The following is a 17,802-nucleotide window of genomic DNA, read 5'->3' as shown; positions in this document are numbered from 1 at the left end:
AAACATTGAGAAAAATATTTAGTTTCCGGGTAAAGCTAACTTCGAGCCGCAAGGTTCGTTTTTGAAAATATTTAGTTTTCGGCTAAAGCTAACTTCGAGCCGTAAGGTTCGTTTTTTTTTGTATGTCCGTGTTGGGTTTTTTGTTTTTTGTTTTGTAGGGAAAAAGAGCTTTCTCAAAGCAAGCACGCAACCCAAAGCATCAACCCCCTCTCTCTCTCTCTCTCTCTCAAACTTTTTGTATAGTTCACTTGGTGCAAAGCTAATTTATGAGAGTAGAGGTCTTGGGTTCAAGTCTCTATTTTGTGGGGCCGGATTTTTCATTTCCGCACATTCCCGCACTTTGTTGGCGACTTCATCAAATTTTCTTCAAAAAGCCATAATTTCTTCATCCGGAAGCCGTTTTCAGAACCGTTTTTTTTTAAACAGCCTAATTTTTTGAGATCTTTCCATTGAAACACTTAGTTTCAGCATCTATAGCTTCAATTTTTTTAAAATGGAAAGTCCATGCCAAGTTATTCTTGACAGCACCAACTACTTCCAATGGTGGTCCTACATTGTGGATTTACTTAGAAGTAAAGGTCTTTACAGAATAGCCACAGGCCAAGAGACCAAACAGAAAGATGAAGACAAGGCAGCTAAATGGGAAAATAGACAAGACCAAGCACGTGGGTTGATAGGGATGTCTATTTCTCCAGATCTTAAATTCCATATTGCAGAACTTGATACTCCTGATGAAGCAATGAAACAGATTACTAAAGTCTTTGGAATTAAAAATGAACTTAAAGCCCATCAACTTGAAAATGAATTGCTTACATTGGACCCCAATAATTTTTCTTGCATTGAAGATTTTTTGTCCAAGTTCAAGACCCTTAGACTTCTCTTGGAAGGTGTTAAAGTTAAGAAAGAAGATAGTAGCCTTATCTACTCCATTCTTACTAAGTTGGGACCAGCCTATTCTGTGTTTGTTTCCACCTTCCATTCTACAAGAGAAGCCTTCATTTCTCAAGGACAAACCTACAAGTCCCCTTCCTTTGATTCCTTTTCTGATTCTTTAATAAGAGAACAAGAAAAACTCTTACACCTTGGTCTTCTTCATCTTGGAAACTCTTCTAAGAAAGTGTTATCCGCCCAACAACAACCAAATCCAAAGAATCCTAAGAAGTTGTATCCTAAAAAGAATGGTCCTAAACCAAACAAGGGTCCTAAGCAATTTCAGCCTCAAAATGAAAAATCATTTCAACAAAATGATAAGACAAATAAAAACAAAGGGAAGAAGACTGATAGACATTGCAACTTTTGTAATCGAGATGGCCACTTAAAATCCAAATGCTTTAAGAAGATGGAAGCCTTGGAAGCAGCAATGAAGAAGCATAACATCCATTTGGAGCACTCTTCAACTTCAACTTCATCTTCAGGAATGGCACTTTCTGCATGTGGTTGTCAAGCATCTCGGTCTCGCTCTGCACTAAATGTATCTTCTTCTTCTCATTCTCATGAGTGGCTCATTGATTCTGGAGCTTCTTTAAATGATTGTAACACCAAAAATATATATGTTGGTGATGATAGATCTCTTAGTGTTGTAGGGACTGGAACTGTTCATATAGACAATGGTCAGTTTAATGATGTATTATGTGTTCCAACCTTATCCTACAACCTTCTATCTGTATATCAGATAACCCATTCAGGTGAAGGTAAAATCGTTGAATTTTCACCTCACGATGTTGTAATTAAGGACCTAAAAGATCCTAGACAGATTTTAGCTACTGGCATTGCTGATGATTCTACAAGGTTGTATAAGTTTCACAACTTTGGGTCATCAAATCTTCCCTCAGTATTTGTTGTTCATAATGATGAAGTGAGCAAACTTTGGCATGAGCGATTTGGTCACTTAAACTATCACTCTCTTCAGAATCTATGTAAAGAAAATATGGTGACAGGTCTTCCAATGGTATCTTGTAGAGATGGTGTTTGTTCCAGATGTGTACTCGAAAAACATCATTGGGACAGTTTTGAAAAATGTGCCTCTTGGCACGCCTCAGCCCCTTTACAGCTCATGCATAGTGATTTATGTGGTCCACTTCCAATTGCTTCATTCTCTGGCTACAAGTATTTCTTAACTTTCATTGATGATTTCTCCAAACGCACTTGGGTATACTTCTTAAAACTCAAGAGTGAAGTATTTAACATGTTCTTGGCCTTTAAGGCCTTTGTTGAAAAACAATCTGGACATCAAATTCTTAAGCTAAAATCTGATAATAGCAGAGAATATGTTAAAAACACATTCATCAACTTTTGCACTGAGAATGGAATTCAAATGCAACATATTGTTCCATATACTCCACAACAAAATGGTGTAGCTGAAAGGAAGAATCACACCTTAAATGAAATGGCTAATTGTATGCTTCAATCTAAAGGACTTAGTCTTAATTATTGGGCAGACGCAATTAACTGTGCAAATTACATAATAAATCGCACTCCTACTAAGGTTTCAAAGAATATCACTCCAGAAGAAGCATGGAGCTCAATCAAACCAGATGTAAGTCACTTTCGTGTTTTTGAAAGTGAAGCATGGGCCCATATTCCAGATGAGAAACATAAAGATTTAGAACCTAAGAGTGAAAAATGTATTTTTGTTGGATATTCTGAAGATGTCAAAGGATATAGACTTATTCCACTTAAGTCCAAAAATGTTATCATTAGAAGAGATGTAAAGTTTGCTGAAAATATATCGGCCTGCGAGCCTAGTTCGGCGGATGTGCCACCTCTCCCTATCTCTTCTACTTTTGAAAATATTTCTTCTTCAGAGGATGAAAGCGAGGATGAAAATCCTCCCCCACCTTCTCAGGATCCTCCTTCAGCTCCTCAGCTTCCAAATGGATCCGTGCTACTCGGGATGCAGCAGGTGATCTTGCCGGTGATCCTACAGATCAGCAACGTACACGTTCTCAGTTCGAGAGAGCCTCTTCTTTATTGGCTCAAGCTTGAGTAAATTATGATCCTGACACCTTTGCAGAAGCTTCAGGCCATCCAGATTGGGAAGCAGCTATGAATGAAGAATATCATTCATTATTGGCAAATGATACATGGGATCTTGTTCCTCTACCAAAGGGACGAAAACTTGTTAGATGTAAATGGGTTTACAGAACCAAGTATGGACCAGATGGGAAAGTTGATAAACATAAAGCTCGTCTTGTTGCTAAGGGTTTTTCACAAGTTGAAGGAATTGACTACACTGAAACCTTCTCCCCTGTTGCCAAAATGAACTCTATCCGCCTTGTTCTTTCCCTTGCTGCCTCTTTCAAATGGGAAGTCCATCAGATGGATGTTAAATCCGCCTTCTTGCATGGGGACTTGCATGAAGAAATCTATATGGAACAACCTATTGGCTTTATACAAACAGACTCCAACTTCGTATGTCGGCTTAAGAAATCCCTTTATGGTCTCAAGCAAGCTCCTCGAGCTTGGTATGCCAAAATGGATAACTTTCTTTTAGAAAATGGCTCTTCTAGGTGTCATTCTGACAATACTATCTACACCAAGAAAGTGAGCAAGTCTCTTATCATTCTTGTTCTTTATGTTGATGATCTTATCCTGACTGGTAGTGATCCCAACCTTATAAACCATGTGAAGTCTAGCCTTAAAAGGAAGTTTGAAATGACAGACTTAGGACACTTACATTATTTTCTCGGTCTTCAAGTCTTGCAATCCAAGGAAGGTATTTCCCTTTTTCAGTCCAAGTATGCCTGTGATATTCTACGCCATTTTCACATGGAAGACTGTAAGCCAGCCCCTTCTCCCTTTCAGTCTAGAGTCAAAATTTCAGTCACTTGTACTTCTCCTGAAGTTGATGCTACCTTATACCGTCAACTTGTAGGAAAACTTTTGTATCTAACCCATACTCGTCCTGACCTTTCCTTTGCCATTGGCCTTGTTGCTCGGTTTATGCAAAACCCACGTGAAAGTCATTGGAAAGCAGCTAAAAGAATACTTCGTTATGTTCGAGGTACAGTTCAGTTTGGGATTCATTACAATGCCGAAGCAGCTCCTCTATTGGTTGGTTTCACTGATTCCGATTGGGCTGGTGACCCTGATGATCGGAAGTCTACTGCAGGTTATGTGTTCACTCTTGGTTCAGGACCTATTACATGGGCTTGCAAGAAACAAGGTGCCATTTCTCTTTCTTCAGCAGAAGCAGAGTATCGTGGTGTCGTAGAAGCTAGTAAGGAAGCTTTGTGACTTCGTCAGATCCTGTCAGACTTTGGCTTTCAGCAGCAGCATCCGACTACACTTTGGTGTGATAATCAAAGTGCCATTCAGCTATGCAAAGATCCAGTCCAACATCAGCGCAGCAAACACATTGAATTGCACATGCACTTCATCAGAAAGCTCATTCATGACCATGTTCTTGAAGTGCAATATTGTTCAACAGATGATCAAGTTGCAGACATCTTTACAAAAGCTCTCATAGAGGCGAAGTTCACTAAACTTCGATTTATGGTTGGAGTTCAGGAAGTTGTCACTAAGGGGGGATAGGCTCTAGTGCCTCCTTCCTTCTCCTATTGTGTCATATTTGTAAATCCTTCAATCCTATCCCAAGTTGTTCTTAAGGGGGATGTTAGGATATTCCGACACATAGGAAATAGTTAAGTACAACTTGGTCTAGTATAGAGTTGGGTAAAATGTGTTTCTTTACTATTTACATTTTGTAACTTACAATCCGACGGTCACGATATGTAGTGATCCGACGGTTCATTCTCTCCTCAGTGTTACTGACACTTGATCCGTGGCTTAACACCCGATTGGTCCATGATCTCTATTTAAAGAGCATGGAGGGTCATTTGTAGGGTAATCCGTCTATGAGAGAAGCATATGTAAATTTTCATTCTTTCATTGATAAATTGCCTGAAGTCGTCGCGTTGGCTTAGGCCGTGGAATGTTTCCCTCTTTGAGGGTTTTAACCACGTCAAAATACTGGTGTATTGATCTGTGATCTGTTTGTGAGCGGTGTCCTTTGGTGTTCTGTCTGTGGAACTTACCCTGTAAATTCCTACATATCACCCGCGCACCTCCCTCCCCCGACTGTCGTCCAATCACCATCCCCCACATCCGACGGTCCACAGCCATATCGGTCACGCTCGATGACCGATCGTTACCCACCCAATAAAGCGGTTTTCCTCTGTCTCCCGATTGCTACGTGTCAATCGCTAGAGTAGATTGGGTGACCCCTCCCAAATACCACCCAACCCTCATAAGCGGTGTGATGGCTTGGAAAACCGCCTCCCCACATAAGACAAGACCATCACTATTCACTTAACTAATCCCGCGCCAAATTTAAAAAGTTGTCCGTTAAAACCCTGAAAACCCTCGTTTTCATTCCTTTTGCCCTATTTCACAGTAAAACCTATCAAACCCTTTCAGCGCCACCCTGAACCTTTGCAACACAATTCGACCTCCGATTACTTTCAAAACATTGCCATGACTCCTTCCCCAAACATCCCTATGCAATAAAGCCATCAATTGACTTTCCTGCCAACCTATGTTTTCTTAATGATTGTTGTATTTTGCAGGTAATTAGCAGAAGACCAGAGCTTGGATAAACAATTTTGATACTAGTCACAAAACTTGTTTACTCCAAGACTCGAAAGGAAATTTATTCAAAAGCCTATATTAAGAAGAAGAAGACAATTATACATAGAACAGAGAAGAAATCATTCACACAGAGACATTGACTGTCAAAACAGAGGAACCAGACAAAGTATACAACATTAAAGAAACAGTTGAAACTACTAGCATCTAAGGATCTAATGGCCAAAGAAATCGAGAATTATGTCAAGAAGTTAACAGAGGTGGGCACCCATGCAGCTTCAATCGACAATATCAAAGGATCAACAACACTAGCTCTCATAATAAAAACACTCTGGGATTCTTTCTTCACCCTGGATGAAATCAAGCATATATTTTTGGTAAAACCCACTTTTACTAAATACACTAAGATGGATGAAATCTACAGGAGGGTAACAAAGATTTCTATCCCAGATAAGAAACGTTGGGAAGAATTAACATATTTACTTGATTAAGGATAATTGAAAATCATTCAGTTTTTTAGGGAACATTCAGCCAGCTTCAACCACTTTTCAACTTTTTTAGTAATAGTCATCAAACAGCGCAGCACCAAAATAGTGCCAGATCATTAGACATTTTTATTTTTGATTGTGTAAATAATCTATCTTTGTAAAAGAAGTTCAAGATATTTTTCATCCTACTATTGTATAAATAACTCCCTTCACGAATTATTAAGGGTTGCACCCTTGAAGAAGAATTTCTACACATCTGATGTAATTAATCTTTTTGAATCATCAATACGAAGCAAAGGATTCTAAATTCTATTTTACACAGTTTGTGTTTCCTATAAGTGTTTCCAGTCTCATTCATTGTGTTTTTTCTTCATATACTTGTGTCTTGCAGAGATAACTAAGTAGGAATAATTGTATTTCAATCTATTCCTATAAGCTTTCGAAGTGATAATCTATAAAGAGAATGAATTAATGGACTATTTGTTTAATTAATTCCCTCAAAATCAATAAATCATCAGCATCTTTTGTAAGCTCATGTGTATTTTCTCAAACCTTTTAAACATAGTTTAAAGGTTTTCATACTTATGATTATTTAGCTTTCAATTTGAAAACTGTGGCAATCATATTACTTTTATGTTTCTGCTCATCATCATAAAAGCTATTTCACTGTGTAAATATTTATAACATCCCTCTGCTAAGATATTGATATTATTCAAGAGGTTAGGCACATCAGTTCTATATCTGTTTCATCCATTGGTCTCCCAAATTAAAACAAAACCCCCAAAACAATTATCTTAGATGCTCTGGCATAATAACTGACCATTATTATCTCAGAGATACAACATCAAACTGGTGTCGTTGCTGGGGATTCGAATTTCATTAAGTTTTCCTGGGGAAACGATATGTATTCTATTCCTTTAAGGTGATTAAAGGTCTAAAAAGGTTAATATCCTTCACTTGGCGACTCCACTCTCTCACACTGACACCTTTTAAGCACACGAGATCTCGTTCAGAGGCTGACTTAGTTGATCCTCTGTCAGACCCTTAAAAAACCCTGAGGAAAGCCAGTTCTAAAAGGGGACATCAACCCTCTTCTTCTTCCCCTTCAGTGTTGCAGTTTGCAGATTTAGCATCATTTGATCCTTATAGTAACATTCCACCCAATCCAGATTACTCCCACCTATCACCTAGAGTTGTTGAACTCTTAGACAGGGGAGTTGATTTTAAATCAGCATTCCTTATTCATTCATTTGAATCTCATCCAAAGCCCTCACTACCACCAGGATCACCTAAAACTGAGTCTGACTTGGATGTTAATTTACCAAAATACAAACCAACAGATTTCATATCCCCTACTACTTATTCATTTCCTCCCACTTTCGGACAACTTGAAGAGACCCTCCCTGTGTATTCGCATCCACTCTTTGAAACAGAGGGTATTCATACACAGGTCCAGAAGATAGTTCTTAAGACTCCTTTGAAATCATTCAAGAGATCCCCCCCTTCTTCACCTCCAACTGGTTCTTCACCCCCTCAATCACCTTTTTCAACCCCTTCTTCATCTTCTTCAACTTCTTCATCCACACAAACACCTCATACACCACCTCCCACCATGGCTTTCCGACCTATTGTATAGACTAGATATGCAGCTTTAGTCTTACCTCCGAATCTCGATGTGTTCCCCGTTGGATACTTGAAATACCTTCCCAAGTATAATGGAGAAACCGGTCCCTCTACTGAAGACCATCTTCAAGCCTTTTTAGACTTTGCAGATAACATGAATATTGAACAAGAAAATGTTTACATGAGGTTGTTTGTACAATCACTTGAAGGAAATGTAAGAATTTGGTTTAGGCAGTTACCTACAAATTCCATTAGAAATTGGGAAGAACTTACAAACATATTTAAAAACCAGTGGGGTGTGAAAAAAGATCCTCTTTACTTTCTCACTGAGTTTGATGAACTTAAAATAAATTTTGGTGAACCTGTATCAGACTTTATCAAAAGATTCAATAAGCTTTATCATAAAATGCCCCCTGATTTTAAACCCCCTATAGCAGCAATGAAGTCTAGAGTTTCTAAAGCCTTTGATGATGATTTTGTTGTTATGCTGAGAGAGAGAACTTCAAGATCTTTTGAAGATATGCAAACAAATGCTATCAAGGTAAAAGCAAACAGGGCCGCTTCAACTTCTTTGAAAGCTAAAGAGGAAAAGACCCAAAGAAAACTCAAATCGACACCGGAGGCTTCTAGTTCCTCTAAGACTAAAACTGAAGATTCTAAAATAGATGAAATAATTTCTCTTCTTAGAAATCTATCTAATAAAATTTCCAAGATTGAGATTCAACCTAAGACAATTCAACAAAAAGTACCCAGAACCCAAAATCAAAATCAAGGTTAGTATAAAAGAAATCCACAATTACAAATTCTTCAGAGACCTAGTAATGATCAACATATTCCCACTCTATTGATAGATGATCAACAACCTGATGATGATACTATGACCACCACTGAAGATATAAATGATATGGATACTTCCCTTAATCAAACAGTTATTATTCCGCTTACACAACAAAATCAGGTTCAAGAAGATTAAGAATCTTCACAAGTTTCTAAATACCATGCCTTCTCTGAATTTTTAATTACAGAGTTGAACAAAAGATATGACCTTAGGCCTAGGCCTGGCCCTGGAAGACCTCCTAAGGAAACTTCAGTAATTGAACCTCGTGCCAACACTGCTGAAACTCAAACGACTTTTATTCGGCCATTAGATCAATCAATTGATACTCTTCAAAATGACAAAAATGCTTTGACTACATTTAATGTTGAAAAAAATTAGAAAGAGTTAAAATCCCAATTCCTCTTTCTGAGCTTTCTAAAAACCCTGGGTATAAAAATCAGGTCTCCAAATGGATACAAAATACCTCAGTTGATGTTGAAGGTGATATCAACAGTCTACAAGATGAAAAACCAGCAGTTGTTTTTAGCCCTAGCTCAGATATGATAGATGAAATAGTGTCTCATTTCTATGTAACTCTTAAGACAAATGATTCCATGTTGTATAATTGTAAGCTTGATTCTGGAGCATCACATAACCTCATGCCAAAAACTATCATTGATCATTTGAAACTTGACATAACTAGATCCTATCATGAATTGTACACCTTTGATTCTAAAAGGGTGCCTTGCTTAAGATTGATTAAGGATTTAGTAGTCACCCTTGCCCAAATCCCAGTGAAAAGTGTAGTACTTGATATAGTTGCCACAGATATCCCTCCCAAATTTGGAATGCCCCTTTCTAGGTCTCGTTGTGCAAATTAGGGGGAACTCTTCAGATGGATATGTCTTGTGATACTGTTCCAATTTATGGGGGAGAACAAATAAGATTATATAGAGAGGTGAGATTTGTGCACACTGTTTGCAAAACAGACTAGCCAAGGAACCATCCCATTTATGCAATTGACCAAGATTTTGGTTGCTTTCAACTCTCTTTAAATCAAGTGCATGAAACTCAAGTTAAAATTGAAGATGTAATTGAAAGTCCAGCACCAAATCAAACTGATATATGGAAACTATTTTTTGATGGCTCCTGTACAAAAGATGGAGCAGGAGCTGGAGTAGTTTTAATATCACCAGAAAAAGAAAACATTACCCAATCATGTAAGCTCGACTTCGAAGTTACAAATAATGTGGTTGAATATGAAGCTTTCCTTTTGGGATTGCAATTAGCCAAAAACTTAAAGGTTCAAAACTTAAGTGTTTTTACTGATTTAGAACTTATTGTCAAGCAAGTGAGAAATATTTGCCAGACTAAACACCCCATACTTAGGTCTTACCGAAATGAAGTATGGGATTCAATTGAAAACTTCTGTGATGCTTTTAATTTGACTTATATTCCAAGAGATCAAAATATTCATGCAAATGCCTTAGCTGTTTCTGCTAGTTCATTTAAAATTCTTGATCGGACTAATTTACTCTACAAATCAAGTATAAACCATCTATCCTAGACAATCTAAAACACTGGCAAATATTTGAAGATGATGAACATTTGAAATCTTTTCTGCAGGTTGTAGATCAATTTTCTGTTCTACAAATTGATGAAGATAGATCCAAAATAAATGAAAACACAAGTGAGAATGATACTTCAGATTTCAGTTCAAAAATTGTTGATCATGATATTATTCAATTGTCTAACAATTTTATTCCCAAAGGTTTGATACCTTTAGAAAAATTGTTTGATCAAAATGATGTCCTCCGAAATCCTCAGTCCATTTCTTCGGAAGAGGGCATAGAGGAAATTAACATTGGAACAAATGATGATGTCAAAAGCATCAAAATCTGTGCATCTCTAGACCCTGAGATTAAAACTCAATATCTTAAGTTACATCAAAAGTATAAGGATGTTTTTGCTTGGACTTATACTGATCTAAAAACCTATGATACTTCATTAATACAACATAAGATCCCTTTGAATCCAGAAGCAATACTTAATCAACAAAAATTTAGGAGGATTAACCCAGCCCTTTTACCAACTGTATAAAAGGAAATTAAGAAAATGCTAGATGCCCAAATCATTCTCCCTCTTACATATTCTAATTGGGTTGCAAATTTAGTCCCTGTTAGGAAGAAGAATGGAGAAAACGGACTTTGCGTGGACTTTAGAAATTTGAACAAAGCACCATTAAAGGATAATTACCCTTTGCCCAAAATGGATTAGTTACTTCAAATGGTTTCAGGAGCACAAATACTTTCTATGCTTGATGATTTTTCAGGTTATAATCAGGGAAATGTCGATCCAGCAGACAGGGAAAAGACAACCTTCACTACACCCTTGGGTACATTTAGGTATGTTAGAATGCCATTTGGCTTATCAAATGTTGGAGCAACATTTCAAAGAGCTATGGATGTAGCTTTTATGGGTCAGGTAAACAAATTTGTGGTTATTTATCTTGATGACAATACTGTTTTTTCTAAATCTGATCAGAAACATCTAAAGCACTTCAGAAGCTTCAGAAGCTTATAGGAATAGATTGAAATACAATTATTCCTACCTAGTTATCTCTACAAGACACAAGTATATGAAGAAAAAACATAATGAATGACACGGGAAACACTTACAGGAAACACGAACTGTGTAAAACAGAATCAAAAATCCTTTGCTTCGTATTAATGATCCAGAAAGATTAATTACATTAGATGTCTAGAAATGATTTTTCAAGGGTGCAACCCTTAATAACTCGTGAAGAGAGTTATTTATACAATAGTAAGACGAAAAATATCCTGAACTGCTTTTACAAAAATAGATTATTTACACAATAAGAAATAAAATTGTCTAATAATCTGGCACTATTTTGGTGCTGCGCTCTTTGATGACTATTACTGAAAAAGTTGAAAAGTGGTTGAAGTTGGCTCACTGTTCCTTCATAAACTGAATGTTGTTCAATTATCTTTAATCAAGTAAATCTGTTAATTCTTCTGAGTGTTTCTTATCTGGGATAGAAATCTTTGTTACCCTTGTGTAGATTTCATCCATCTCGGTGTATTTAGTAAAAGTGGGTTTTACCAAAAATATATACTTGATTTCATCCAGGATGAAGAAAGAATCCCTGAGTATTTTTACTATGAGAGCTGGTGTTGTTGATCCTTTGATATTGGCGACTGAAGCTGCATGGGTGCCCACCTCTCTTAACTTCTTGACATAATCCTCGATTTCTTTGGCCATTGGATCCTCAAATGCTGGTAGTTTCAATTGCTTCTTTAATGCTGTATACTTTGTCTGGTTCCTTTGTTTTGACAGGCAATGTCTCTGTGTGAATGATTTCTTCTTTGTTCTGTGTATAATTGTCTTCTTCTTAATATAGGCTTTTGAATAAATTTCCTTTCGAGTCTTGGAGTAAACAAGTTTTGTGACTAGTATCAAAACTGTTTATCCAAGCTCTGGTCTTCTACTAATTACCTGTAAAATACAACAATCAGTAAGAAGACATAGGTTGGCAGGAAAGTCGATTGATGACTTTATTACACAGGGATGCCTAGGGAAGGAGTCGTGGCAATGTTTTGAAAGTAATCAGAGGTCGAATTGTGTTGCAAAGGTTCAGGGTGGCGCCGGAAGGGTTTGATAAGTTTTACAGTGAAACAGGGCAAAAGGAATGAAAACAAGGGTTTTAACGGGCAACTCTTTAAATTTGGCGCGGGATTAGTTAAGTGAATAGTGATGGTCTTGTCTTATCCGGGGAGGCAGTTTTCCAAGCCATCGCACTGTTTATGAGGGTCAAGCGGCATTTGGGAGGGGTCACCCGATCTACTCCAGCGATTGACACGTAGCGGTTGGGAGGCTGAGGAAAACCACTTTATCGAGCGGGTAACGATCAGTCATCGGGCGTGGCCAATATGGTTGTGGACCATCGGATGAGAGGGATGGTAATCGGACAATAGTCGGGCGAGGGAGGTGTGCGGGTGATAAAAGCATGGACTTCGAGGGGGGGGCCAAGACTTTAATCTTCGGCGGTATGGAATTAATTATAGGTTAATGACGGGTTTAATTGATCAAGTGGGTAACGATTGGTCGTCGGGTGAGCCCGATATGGCTGTGCGTCGTTTGATTTGGGCGCAGATGATTAGACGGTAGTTGTGAAGTGAAACGTGATGTGGGGCGACGGTAAATGGCTATGAAGGATACTGCGTTTGGGGGTAAGACAAAGTGGTTTGTGGTTTTGGGATTTCTAGTCCTGAAAGACAAAGGTAATTTTTGTGGTTTATGTAGATGGTATCAAAGACTGCCCATTCCCCCCCCCCGCCCAACCGATAAACTTCGGACAGAGAATGAGGGCCGAAAGGAAGTGTGGGCCGTATGATTGCGGAGGAGTGTGTTGGATGAGAGGTGAGGTGGAGGGAATTTAACGTGTGAGCGGGGAATGAACAGTGGGGTTGCGATATGATAGGCAGATGTGGTGCTGTGGGTCCGGATGATTTAACGAATGGAGTGATAGCATATGAATGAAATAACATAAGGTCAAAACTTTGGTTATTTGAACTCTCATCATCAATATGTTTCCTAATGTTTTGATCTTAAGGAATAACCATTTCAACATCTCAAACTTTCAAATTTCTACCTACCCTTCTATTCCTAACATTTTCACTTATCCTTTTAGAGTGCATTTAAACTAGCTACCCAATATTTTCTTTTTATGAACAATCTATCTCTATACCTTATTCCCTCCATTGGCTTAGATTAAACTGTTGAGCGAATTTATTTTCTACCTATGAGAATTAATTTAAAAGAAATCCAATTATGATGCCACTGTATAATTGGATAAAATAACCTAGTGTGGCATCTAAACAAACTGCACGCAACTATTGTCTCTCAAACTGAATTTAGAACAAAGTAGTGGCATTTAGATTTGCAACACTTTCAGAGTTGATTTCTTTTTCTTTTCTGTCTAACCTAACATTTTATTTTGCCTTCATTTTTTAGGGCATCTACCCTAACATTTTCTTTGATATGGACATATTTATCAAAATATTTTCCTAACATTTTTTATTCAATATTCTTTTTGTCCACATCCTATCTTAACATTTTGTAAATATATTTTCATTTTTTGTCTAATTTATTCTAACTTATCAAAACCAAAAAATGCTACAACATTGGCTCCAACTGGGGACTGCTTTCTCCTGTAGAATGCAAAGAACTTGCAGATCCATGTGCCTTCTCCTCGGGCTATGGAGTCCTTTGTTGTAAAAAAATCTCACTGACAGCTTGAAAAGTAAAAGAAACCGGAGTTTTTACAATGAAATGTATTCCAACTTCTTAGTATTGAATGAAATGTTTGAGAAACCTTCCATTTACAGGATAAGTGGAATATAGTCCCTCAAGATTTTGTAGCACAAAAGTGTTGTTGCCCTTCACTTTAGCAATTGCTAAAGGACCAAACCATAGGTTATCAAACTTTCCATGCTTTCCCTTTTCCTCCCTCCTGGAGTCCCATCTTGGAACTAAGTCACCTTCCCTGAAGTCCCTTTTCCTGGCTCTTCTGTCAAACAGGCTTTCATCTTATTCTAATATTTCTTCAATTTGTATTGAATTTCATCTCTGTTTTCATTTAGTTCAATAATATGATTTATCCTTCTTGAAAAATCATCAGGTTCATCTGTTGAGTCTTGCAAGAATTTTAAAACTAGGAAAGCCAAATTGGTGGGAAAAATTGCATCTTTCCCATAGACTAATTGAAAAGGAGATTTCCCAGTGGATCTTTTTGGAGTTATTCTGTTTGCCCATATTGCATAAATTAAATGAGTCCCAGCACTTTTTGTGATCTGCTAGGGTCTTTTTGATTACCCTCACCAGACTTTTATTTGAGGATTCTGCAAGGCCATTACCTTGATGGTAGTATGGAGTTGAAAGATGTAACAGAATCTGATATTTCTAGCAAAACTGAATCATTTTAACACTAGAGAATGTTGTTGCATTATCTGTGACAACTTGAGTTAGGCAACCAAACCTAGATAAGATATTTTCTTCAATGAATTTAATTACTACTGAATCGGTAGCATTTCTTATTGGAATTGCTTCCACCCATTTAGTGAAGTAGTCTGTTGTTGTGAGGATCCATCTGTGTTGATTACTTGAAGTAGGATGGATTTCTCCAACAAAATCTAATCCCCATTGAAGGAAAGGTGCTGAAATTATTGATGGTACTAGTGGAAGAGCTGCTAGTTTCTGCTTACTAGCAAACATCTGACAAGGAACACAACCTCTGACCTTTGCCCCTACTTGCAAGAACAATGTTGGCCAATAAAATCCTCCCCTTAAAATCTTGTATGTTGTTGCTCTCCAAGCATAATGTCCTCCACAAAATCTTGTATGAAACTGATCAATGATTCATTCAGTTTGTGATTCTGTTAAACATAATAACAAAATACTCGGTGGATCTTTCCTGTACAAATTTTCATTTATGGTGTAGTACTTCACTACTTTCAATTTAAGATTTTTACACTGGGCTTTGGAGAATGATGCTAGGCATTCAAAATGGAGCAGAAAATTTACAATGTCTTGATACCAATTTGACAATAGAAATTTGTCATCAATATGTAAAGGGCTGATCTGATCTGAAGGTAAAGGTTCTTGTGGATTCTTTTCTTCAAGTTGAAGAGAAGGTTCTTTTGGATTCTCCCCTTCTACAAGGACAAAAGGTTCTTGTGGATTCTTCCCTTGTAAAATTAGGAAAGGTTCTTGTGGATTCTTCCCTTGTAAAATTAGGAAAGGTTCTTGTGGATTCTTCCCTTGTGCAAGGACAGAAGGTTCTTGTGGGTTCTTCCCTTGTACTTCTAAAATAGAATTGATTCCAAGCACTTTGCAATTGGATTCTGCTAGAAGCTTGGCTAATCCTTGGCCTTTTACTAGCTTTGTAGTTTTGATAGTTAGATCAAACTCAAGTATTTGAGTGATCCACCTACCTCTTTTCCCATCAGTGTCAGGTTGTGTTAAAACGATTTTTACAGCACCATTAGGAACATAAGCAGTAATAGGTGAATGTAGGACATACATCTTGAAAGATTTCAGGGCTTGAATGAGGGCATAAGCTTGCTTCTCGATTATGTCATACTTAAGCTCGGCATCTCTCATAAACTTATTGAAAAAGGCTATGGGCTGGTCATGTGAATCTTCATTCTTTTGTAACAAAACAACAAGGGTTGTTTCTTAGGCAAAAGAAAAGATAATGGTTTAGTATAATCAGGGCCGGCCAAGGTGGGAGCTTCAAAGATAGCTTTCTTGATCTGATCAAATGCATATCTGGAAGAGACAATCCATTTAACTCCATGATCCTTTCAGAGCATGTGAGTTATATATTTTACAATCTCTGCATAATTTGGGATGAATCTCCTTAAAAAATTAATTTTGCCCAAAAAAGCTTGAATTTCTTTCTTGTTTCTAGGTAAGGTTAATGTTTCAATGGCGGACACACACTTGGGATCAATTACCACTCCTTCCTTTGAAATTATATGGCAATAATTTTTTTACAAGCTCCAAGCTCAACTCCACTGGTTTACACAGAACTCAGTGAGCTTAGAACACAATCTTATCGCCTGGCTCTTGAAGCTTTTCGGCTTTCTGGCTGTCGGCTCTCACTCTTGGCTCTCAGCTCTGGCTCTCGACTCTGGCTCTAGCTCTGGCTCTTCGGCTCTGGCTTCTTTGGCTCTAGCTTTGGCTTTCTGCAACTTACAGCTCTCTGGCTTTTCACTTGACCTCCAAGTGACTCTCTCGGCTGCTCTGTGCATTCGATTTTTGCTCTGTTTGCCTTTTGGCCTTTGCTCACCTCGTTAATTGGCCCTCTGGCTTTCTTTGAGGCATTTTTTTGGCTTTTTGACTTCCTCAGTCGTTTCTCTGCAATTCATTATCCCTCTGCAGCTCTGCGGCTTCTCTGCTCCTTGTCAATTAGACTAGCCATCTGGCTCTGCGGCTCCGTGGCTTCAAAATGCATCATTGCCTGTAAAAACGCCTGCTTGCAGCATGGCATGATGATCAAGAGCGGTTACAGAGGTTTCGGGGCCTTCTCATAGGCAAAAACCCAAAAATTGAGAAAATCCCATTACACAGAGAATGTCTGCAAAATACACTATCGAGCGTGATTTTCGGACTTGAAATCCCATTCAATCGCCCCTAAAATCCCTATCAGGTCCGCCATTAGGCATTATATCGCATCGCATTAACGTATTGGGCGAGATCCCAAATACACAGGAAAACATTCAAAAACCCGACAAAATCCTTTTTATCAGACTTCAAATTATATCGAAATCGCCCTAATATCGCATCAGGTCCGCCTTGGGCCACTTTCACAAGCTCCACCGTCGATCTGGGTGATCTCCGATCCAACGGTCAACATGCGGTTTCGAGCAACTTAAGGTTACGGAGGTTACCCGCCCAAAAAGGCGGTTTCTCTGCTCCTCCGCCAAGCCACGCATCGTTCATTGTATGGGATCAGGCAAAGCCGGCCCAATACCATTACCACTCGAGGCCCGCCCGAAATACCGCTTTATTGGAACTCAAATAACATGGCGTCGCGTTTATAATTCCCTTTCGGGTCCGCTTTATCGCTTCGGGCAAATTTCCTTTGTATTTCATTTTTTACACTGAAACGCGTTTATACACAAGAAAGTCCCTTTTATTAGAACTCAAAACTTATCGAACCGCGCCTATAGAGTCCATCGGGCCCAGCGTTATCACCCCTTTTAAATCGCTGCGAGGCGACGTTGCGATGCGATATATCGCAAGTCGCGTTGGCCCAGGGGTCCATCCGTTGTCCCATGCCATCGCCGATATCGATCTGTCGATTTCGGCGATTGCAATGTCGCATCGGCCCAGGTCCTTGCCTTAGGTTATATGCACAACCTCCAACTTAAGTCCGCTCTTCTAGACCTTCTCCGATGCGATTTCCCTTTATAAGGGTTTTTTGCCCATTCTAGGGGATTTTGCCTCTTTCTCCAAAGAACAAAGGGCATATTTTTTCTGCGATAACTTCTGCATCCTAAATCCATTTTAACCCATTCAAGTTGCAGTAGATTTAGAAGGAAAAGATCTCTGCAATGGGGCTATTTCCAAGAACTTCCTTGGACTTTCATTTTCCTCTGTGAGGAACACTTAGACTTAGGAGTCTATCCAAAATCCATTTTGGATCATGCCTTCCCACTAAAAGAACTTTTTGTCCCCAAAACGCTGATATACTAATCTGAA

The sequence above is a fragment of the Pinus tabuliformis genome, chromosome 3_2, assembly GCF_031772625.1.
Source record: "Pinus tabuliformis cultivar Carrire ecotype Pingquan chromosome 3_2, CPIR1, whole genome shotgun sequence".
Classification (NCBI taxonomy): Eukaryota; Viridiplantae; Streptophyta; class Pinopsida; order Pinales; family Pinaceae; genus Pinus; species Pinus tabuliformis.
Note: the sequence above shows the minus strand (reverse complement) of the source record.